Source organism: Crocodylus siamensis, chromosome 1 (genome assembly GCF_052110815.1).
Source record: "Crocodylus siamensis isolate JL-2025a chromosome 1, ASM5211081v1, whole genome shotgun sequence".
NCBI classification, from domain to species: domain Eukaryota; kingdom Metazoa; phylum Chordata; order Crocodylia; family Crocodylidae; genus Crocodylus; species Crocodylus siamensis.
In genome coordinates this window covers 194,029,521-194,038,624 of record NC_143395.1, presented here as the reverse complement: position 1 = coordinate 194,038,624, position 9,104 = coordinate 194,029,521, and the positions used below count along the sequence as shown (strand labels likewise).

Sequence of the window (9,104 nt, the reverse complement as noted above, 5' to 3'; positions counted from 1 at the left end):
TGACTCTAAAGAGTTGTTTACATAGTCTAAGTAAGGCCTTACTGCTCAGTTTGATTTTTATTCTTTGGTATTTTTCCTCCCAACACTCTCTCTCCATTTAAGCTTCCTCTGCACACCCAAGCACTGTGTATCTTCCTCCCACACTTAGGACTAGATCATTTCAGAACAGACCTCTACATGACACTGGAACCACTGATGGGTGACTGGTGCCACCTTAGTTAGGGGGGGCACATGTCCCCCCTGTGACCAGTTCGGCTGTGGCCAACCACTGTGATCGCTGCAGCCACTTCTGGGAGTGGCTGCGGCTACTTCTGGGAGCAACTCCCAGCCAATCACTGCAGCTGCTCCCACAAGCAGCCACGGTCACTCCTGGGAGCAGCTGCAGTGATCACAGTGATCACGTGGAGCTTGCAGGGGGGGCAATGGCACTCCCACCTGCCTTCCCTGCCCATCGCCTAAGAGGTAAGCGCAGCCAGTCAGGGGGTGCACTGGCGTTCTAAGGGGGTGCACGTGCACCCCTGTGTGCACACTATGCATCACCATTGGAACCACTGATACTTTACAAAATTTCACAAACCATACATGCCCTACAGCCCAGACTCTTGGACAATATACATTCTTTCTAAACTCAGTGGATTTGCCTGACACAGTTTAACCCTTATGGTGTGGTTAAAGTTGAGGGAAAGAGATTATCAAATAGCATTACAATGTCTCTTGATTTTCCAGAGCTAGTTACAGGACATGCTTTACAGAGAAGGACATCTTGTTGTAGGCACTTTTGCTGAAGTAGGGAATAAATTTAGGCTGGGATTTCCAAAGGCTTAAGTGACCCACACCCAAGTCAATTCAAACCTCTTTTGAAACTCTAAGCAAAAATGTTCAAGGTTGGAACTATTACGAATAGAAATCTATACCCAAGCACCTAGACCAGTGATTTTCAATGGTGCCATATTGCATTGAAGATAGTGCTGCAACTTACTGAAAAGCAGGCCACTCTGAAACAGGAGTAGTCTCTGGTGCCTCATTTTAGTGAGGATGTCAGTCAAAAGAACTGGGTAACTCCTCTCAGAGGGTGCATCTACATGAGACGCTACTGCACAGTGCTTACTGCACATTTATTTAGTACTTATATTAGCAACTACTAAATAAATGCATGGTAATCGCATATACAAGTACAAAATAAATGTGCATTAACTGGAGTTATTGAGCAGTAGCACCAGTGAAAATCTTTTAAGTGACACTACTGCACGGTAGCCTTATAATACTGTGCAGCATATTAGCACTGTCCATGCTGTGAAGCACTACTGCACAGTATTATTTGGCTACTACACAGTCAGCATCTCATGTAGATACACCCAGTGTGATTAATAGTGTCATTGCCTGGTCTCAAATATGGATTCTGCTGCCGTAATAACATTGAGTAACATTTCTCTAGATTTAAAAATACCTGTTGAAATCTTTTGTGAACATATCTGAAAAAAATGTTGTCAACTTAGTTGACTGCCTGGCTTTAAGCAGTCATGCTAGAAAGTGTTCATTAAGATCTTGCTATTAACAAGGAACAGTATAATATTATACAAAAAAAGTTTAGTGTGCAAAATAAATTATTTTCTCCCATTTACAGGTATAGAAATATACAAGAGTCCTTCAAGCACAAACCATGGAATGTAATGGATGTAAGTCTCCATCTGGAGTTTCTAGTCTTTGGTATAGTTTGTGAACAAGCACATGACCATACACATACTCTTCCTAACTGGAGACAAACTGTGGGACAAAACACTAAGAAGTAGGAGTATGTTGATTATTTTGATAATCAGCCCTACCCTACTATGTGCTTAAGCTCCAGTTTGGCAAATCACCAATATATGTATTAAGTTCAGCAAAGCACAGTGTTTTAAACATACTTCATTTCCACGTGCTTAAAGTTAAGCATTTGGCTAAGTGCTTTGTTGTATAGACATGGATGCTAGCACATGCCCAAATAAAGCATATCTGCTTTCAGTGTTTTGCTGAACAGGGATTAAAGCATGTGCACACAGTTAGATATGTGTTTAAACACTTGATTGAGTTGAGACCTCACTCTGTCATATAATCATAGAGAAGTAGGGTGGAAAGAGACCTCCATAAGTCTAGTCCACCCTCTGCCTGAGGCAGGATCATCCCTATGCAAACCATCCTATATAAATCTATTGTTTAACCTGTTAGCAAAACTACACAGTCAGCCCTGACATAAAACCCAAGACAGAACACTCTAGTCTGCTACAGGTAAAGCGGGGGGACCATGGCGGCCAATATTCTGCTGCTGCAAAGGTTGTTAATATGTTCTTGAGAGATCCCAGGAAGAGGGCAACACCCCCCCACAGGGGAAAGCAAAACCCCCCATTGTCCATTCCAGTCTGGGCATGAGTAGAGCATTCATAATCACCCCCATTCTCAAAGAAGAAAACAGAGTAAAGGTACACCAATGAATATATAAATCCTGCAGCTTTTTTGTGTGTATATTTACTCAAAGTCAATACTAATAGGTCTGATTTGTTTTTAACACCCTTAAGAACTACAGTACCATAATGACTCTTGCTATCTTCTGTCATTTTATTTAATGAGTACTTCTGCTTCAGTAGTACATGTACTATGCTCACAGGTAAACCAATTCAGTTATAAAAGGAAGGATGACTTTTCAGGACTTTGGAATTAGCTGATTTCCCAAAACATGCATCTCCTAAATGATATTAGGAATAATATAAGAATAAAAGGTGACATGCAAACAGTTTTGGACGGTTGCCACTTCCATCCTTTATCAGAATTATCACATTAATGTGGTTACAAATATCCTGTCTAGTGACGAGGGCTTCATAAAAATAATTATCAACCTTCTGATGCCTGCTTGTAGATTGCTGCTGCTGGCTGTCATGTGAAAATAGAAAATGCTGCTTCCTAAAAGCCACTGGGGAGCTAAAACAGAGTTCTGGATGCATGTCAGATAAGCAGCTTTTAGATGCTTATCCAAACTAAACCTCCAAACCTAATGAAATCCACTCATCACTAACCTTTTGCTTGTTTTTCCCTTGTTGTTTGCACAAGTCTGATTCATGTCTGTTCCTCATGGTAAGCAATATGGACAAGATTTTGCAACAGATAGCTACAAGGGCTGATTGATCAATATGAACAGACTAATGAAGTAACCCCACAAAGTAGTGAGTGTTCACCGTGCTCTGGGTTATGGTAAAAGAGCCAATCCAATGACCCAGTACAAGGAACAATTTCATATTAACCTGCCTCTGAAGTTTAGATAAACTTCCTGGTCACTTCACCATTCATTTTAAGGGAAATATTTCCATAGGATTTTAGTTTTGCTAGAAGCTAATAGAAGAGTGTCTTCATAGTTACAAGACTTAAGCTTGGGAGAGGGTTCAGGTCTTGGCTCTGACAGACTTCCTGTGTGTCCCTGGGCAAATCACTTACTTTTCTTGTGGTTCAGTTTCCCATCTGTAACATATAGGTAATAAAACTCCCTTTGAAGGGAAAATTAATGGTTGCTTGCTGAGGCTGTCAGATATTATAATGGTGGGCACCACAGAATAAACACTTTGCAAGCAAAAGCATGAATATTAAATATGATTTTTAAAATAATGCTTTTTACTGCAGCAGAGGCAGATATTACAGAATTATAGAATCATAGAAAAGTAGGGCTGGAAGGGACCATTGGAGGTCATCCACTCCAACCCCAGGATCATTCTTATCCAAAGCACTCCATGCAAATCCTTGTCTAACCTATTACTAAAACTACACAATCAATCCTATCACACCTAGGTGAGGTTAGGTACCTAACCTGGCATAGGTAAAGCAGGGGGACAATGGCAATTTGGGTCCTGCTGCTGCAAGGGTTGTTAAAATACCAATACTGTATTTTATGCATTTGTACAAAAGAGCATACATTGCTGTTTGCAATTGCAATGAATTTAACCAATGCATTTAGTCTTTTTCTGTTTGCTAATTACTTACATGTTTATGAATGTGTTTGCTATTCAAAAGTATTCAATGAATGCTATATGGAAACATATCCATTCATGAGCAGTTCACCAGCTAGCAAGCTTTGCTTTTTGGCTATTTGTTTTCCTACATTATTTCTATACTGCATTGTTAGCTTCAGCTTTATTTTCCTTTGTGCTGAGACAGAAAAGCCTCTCACCTGGGTTTGGAGGTGACTCTTACCCCACGCCTGGCTGGGGTTAGGGCACATTAGAACCTGGGCTTCATCTTAACTGAGACTAGAACCCATCTACTTTGCAGTGAGAATGTAGGCTAAATCATTGAAGTTTGGACTGTCTTCCAGTATCCTACCCAAAATTCTCCCAAAAAGACAGATAAGTTCTCTCAGATTCAATACAACTGACTGAAAATGTCCTAGCACATCTTTGCACAAAGTATAGTAAGACCTAGAATCACAGATTCATTGAAAGGGAGGACTGGAAAGGACATCAGGAGATCATTTAGGCTAGGGATAAAAGTTACACACAAGCCGATTTATGTGATCAGAAACTGGATTAAACCTGTAATAGAATAGAAGCTCAGTGCACATAAACCAGTTTCAAAATGTCTAAAAATGGTTTGAGATAAACCTGGTTGAATGTAGTATCAGACTTAACTGATTTAGGTCAAACCGGTTTATGGAACTTCTGTCCCAGACCTTAGTGTAACCCCCTGCTCAAAACAGGATCATCCCTGACTAAACCATCTCACAATGTCTCAGGGTGCATGGGTCAGTGTATAGACAGTGAGAACATAGTGATATGGGTAAGGATTTGCTGTGGGAATGTTCTCACCCAAGTTAAGCTACCCTTGAAGCTCACATCTAAGTATTAATTAACTGGCTTAAAGTGTGCAGTTTAAATATAGCCATAATGTGTGACCTAAATAATACGGTGTGGTTGACATTTTCTGAACTTTGATTTTTCAGTGATTTTTTATTTACATTTTCAATATTGATAACAATTTAGAAATAAAATTCCTCTGTTTTTTACCAGCTCTAAAACTGGCTATTTCATATTGTAGCAGGCAAACTGAGTTATGCTAAGGCTCTTAGCCATAGTCCAGGCCTTCCCAGAACTAAGCAACAAAATTGAACAGAGTACCTTCTGTGGCATTGGGAAATGCAAGTGCTGTGATTGGGCAGTAGGTGAACAAGGGACAGCAGTTTCTCTATAAGGAATGTGGCTGGCACAGTGCCAGGGGATCGGTGCACCATTTAAGGAATGCTTTGCACAGAGCCAAGGGATTGGACAATTTGGGATGAGAGAAATTACAAAAGTGATGAACAAATGAAGGAACACGTGTGTGTTCTGTGTTGCCACCCTTGGGAGACAGAAGCAGCCTTGGACTTCTTGTTTGAACAACAAGGAATCCAGAAACTAACAGCCTGCACACCTAGCAGAGGATCTGAGGGTGGTACCACCAAAGGTCGCTGCTGTAACACCTGAAGGAACCATTTGCCAGGTTGTATTGCAAGGAAGAATACTTGTAATAAACCTAGGGGTTGCTATTAAAAGTTCACTCGATACCAAGTTGGACAATTGGGGCCACATCAACCCTTGGGGGTCTCTGGTAAAAGGAAGTCCAGGGGCAACACATATTGTTTATGACTGTGTTTTCAATGTTAAGATTTCAATAAGAATTTTCATTGAAATATTTAATTCTGACAACAAATTGAAAAATTTCCATCTATATTCTTCTAAATTCATTTTACCTCCTTTTTAATGATCCCTCACTTATTCTCCGTAACTGGATGTCTGAAGCATCATAAATGCAGAAGTCGAGAGATCAAAAAATTAAATAAAGCAAAATATCACTCTTCTGTAAAAAATGGTTCAGAATTCCACAGGAAGATATTTATGTGATTTAATTTGAAAAAAAAACTTCACAAACTTGTTTTGCAATTCATTTTGATCAGCTGTCCTTATGAATGTCTGAGAATATGCAACAATATATGAAAAAGAATATTATTAATACATGAAAAGACAAACATGGCTATACAGTGTTATCAATATAGAGCAATGTTATTTAATCTAAAGCATTACGTGTACTGGATATTAAATTCCATGTAAGTCATACAATTGCTCCTAAATAGCACATCTTTATTTTTGGTCTATAAGCTTTGCCATAGCTAAAATGTCCTGCTCTTTGTGTGTATCTGTTATACCAACATTTTAGGTTTATGCTACTGAGCAGTCACATAGAAACTTGTGATAAATTAAAGCCGAGGAAATAGATCATTTCTACTATCAGGGTCACTGTCAAATCCTAATGGGGTAATTGACTTGTCAAGTTGTCATTGAAAGCCCAGGATCTGATTTCATTGCCTTTCAAACTCTTTGAAAAACTGTGTACCAGAATCTCCCACCTTGTCCACCACCTCCCACACATGTACGTTTGAAAGTGCCAAGAACGAATCCTGCCTTTAAACTAAATAAAGACATACAAGACAGTTCTGAATTTCACACTGAAATGCTCATATTGAAGGAGAAAACCAAACCAGGGCATAACAAAGCTAAACAAGTGGACCTATAGGAATTTTTCTCTGAGATATAACCAGTGTTCAGTTAAAAGATCCTCACCATTTTTAGATGACTGTGGCATAGCAGGTGCTTTGGAGGGCAAGGCTAGGATCCAGGATAATTCTGCATGGACTGGAGAAATGGTTTGCATGGACAAATACAGACTGGAAAATGACTTAGTAGACTGCAGTACTTCAGAGAAGGACCTGGGGGTTACAATAGACCATAACCTGAATGGGAACCAACAGTGTGGCTCATGTTGCAAAAAAAAGCCAATAGCATACTGGGTTGTATTAGCAGGAGTGTCATTTGCAAATGAAGGCAAGTGATTCTTACACTGTACCCAGACCTCTGGTGAGGCCTCACCTGGAGTACAGTCCCCAGTTTGCACCCCACACTTCAAGAAGGATGTGGATGGTTTTTCAAAAGAGTTCAGTGCAGCGCAACAAAAAATACTTAGGGGCATGGGAGGCAAGACTTATGAGCAAAAGCTGAAAGAGCTAGAGTTATTAAGCCTGGAGAAGAGAAGAATGTGGGGAGTTTGGTAACCATCTTCAAATACCTGGAAGGAGACTACAGAGAGGATGGAGATGTAACTAGGAGCAATGGCCTCAAGCTTCAACAGGGGAAATTTAGGTTGGAGATTAGGAGGAACTTTCTGAGCTTTGGTGAGGGTGGCCAAGCTTTAAACAGGCTACCAATCATTTTTGAAAATACCACTCTACATATAAAGACACAGGAGGTCCTGATCCAGACCTAGGTCTCTAGATAATACATTGACTAGCACCAATACCAAAAGCAATAAATTAGCTTCTCTATAACCAAATCTCTTAACTCTCATACTGAGGGACCTTCCAAGGTCCAGAGCTTGGATATTAATTTCAGGCATTTATGTAAAGAAAACCCTATTCCTCCACATGTTCTACTTTCTGCTTTCCATGCTGTCACCTTTCTATAAGAAAAAAACAATTACCAGTCACTTTCCTCTGGACGGACTGGATGGAACAAAATCTTCTGTGGTGTCTTCAAAGTGCTATCAGTAAAGGTCAATGTTCTAATGTTTCTTTGGCCAACACAAAATTATTTGATAATGCAAAGTCTGCTAAGTAGGGAAAAAACATTGTCAGCAAAAGATGCAAGCAAATCAAACCTGTCTCACTTTTCTCTGTGCATAACTATTCATTTTACGTTTGTCTAAAAGTGTTAAAGCAGCTTTACCTCCAAATGAAGTGAAACTAATGATGCTTCTTACTTATATTATTTACTACATTCTATTTTACACCAACACCCAGAGATCCAAAGCAAACTGGTGTTTCATTATGCCATGGTGTGTGTGGGTATATACATACACAGTCCCTGAACCAAAGAGTGACAACGGGAGGATTAAAGGAGATGGAGTAATATGCCTAACTTAATACAGCAGGCTCACAGCATAGGGGAGACTAGACTCCAGGCCTCTTGATTCTAGACCATCACTCTATCCAATGGACCAGGCTGCTTTCCAAATTAGACGAACAGATTTCTAAAATACTTGTATCAATAAAAGCTGTTCATTCCATAAGCAGCAGAGCTCTTAAGAACTCAAACTTCTATTTCATGAGAAGTTCTGCCTTTGCAACATTTGTTTTTTATTTCAAGCAGCCAGAAAAGGCAAGGTATTCTGAAATTCCCTATGAAATTTCCAAAAAAAATAGTTTAGGGTCAGTTGAACTATTTTGCATCAATCAAATCAGAAGAGTTTGCTTTTTCACTCTTTGTTTGAATTTTGTAACAACACATAAAATAGATTTTGAAACAAATAAGGTTTCTGTATTTTTTCACAAATGTGATTTAATCTAAATCAACACTTTCCAATGGAAAGGTATAGTATCAGTGAAATGACATTCTCTGAATTAAAAATTCTATTGGGAAAAAGATGACCAATGTTAGTAATGAATTTTGATAAGTCACCTTCGCATTATAATGTATCCTGAATCACAGTGACTGTGTTTTATAGAGCAAAGCATTTTGGCTCATATCTGAGAGCCACATGAGGTATGTTCTGCGTGGCTCTGTATTCTGGGAGTAGGTTGATGGAGCAAGATGACATTCAGCAGCAGGGAGGCCATCAAAATGTAGCCATAAGCTGGAAATCTTGCCTCTTCCTTTTTCTTGCCTCCTGAAAAAGGAAAAAGAAAAGGACAATTTTTTCCCTCCAGATTCCATGCTCTCTAACACCTCACCCCTAGTTTACCCTCTTCTCATTTCCTTTTGCCCTCTTCCCAATGTATCACATTTCCATTTTAGAATCTGTAGATCCACAATTGTTTAAAAAGCAGCTCAAACTTCCAACTTATAAACATCACTTCCTCTGTCTCCTGAATTTATTTTAATAGCTGATATTTGAGCCCAGGGGATTGGCTTAACTAACACCATGTAGTCAGAAGGAATCACTTTCCTCCAGGCTACCTCTGGGTCAATAGCATAAGGCAAGACCCCCTCACATTTCATTACTTAGGGATCAGATCCCCATTCCCAATCCATCACTCTGTAGCTTAGTCTCCCTATTCCTTT

The 9,104-nt window shown here is 39.6% G+C and overlaps 1 long non-coding RNA gene across 1 annotated transcript in view; it reads right to left on the bottom strand.

Annotated features, from left to right (window-relative positions):
* Nucleotides 1-6,006: 6,006 nt before the first annotated feature.
* Nucleotides 6,007-9,104, bottom strand: part of LOC149873816 (uncharacterized) — a 70,546-nt gene continuing 67,448 nt past the window's right edge. Inside the window, exon 3 of the long non-coding RNA XR_016439888.1 lies at nt 6,007-8,709. This is a non-coding gene — a long non-coding RNA (uncharacterized LOC149873816). The remainder of the gene's footprint in view (nt 8,710-9,104) is intronic.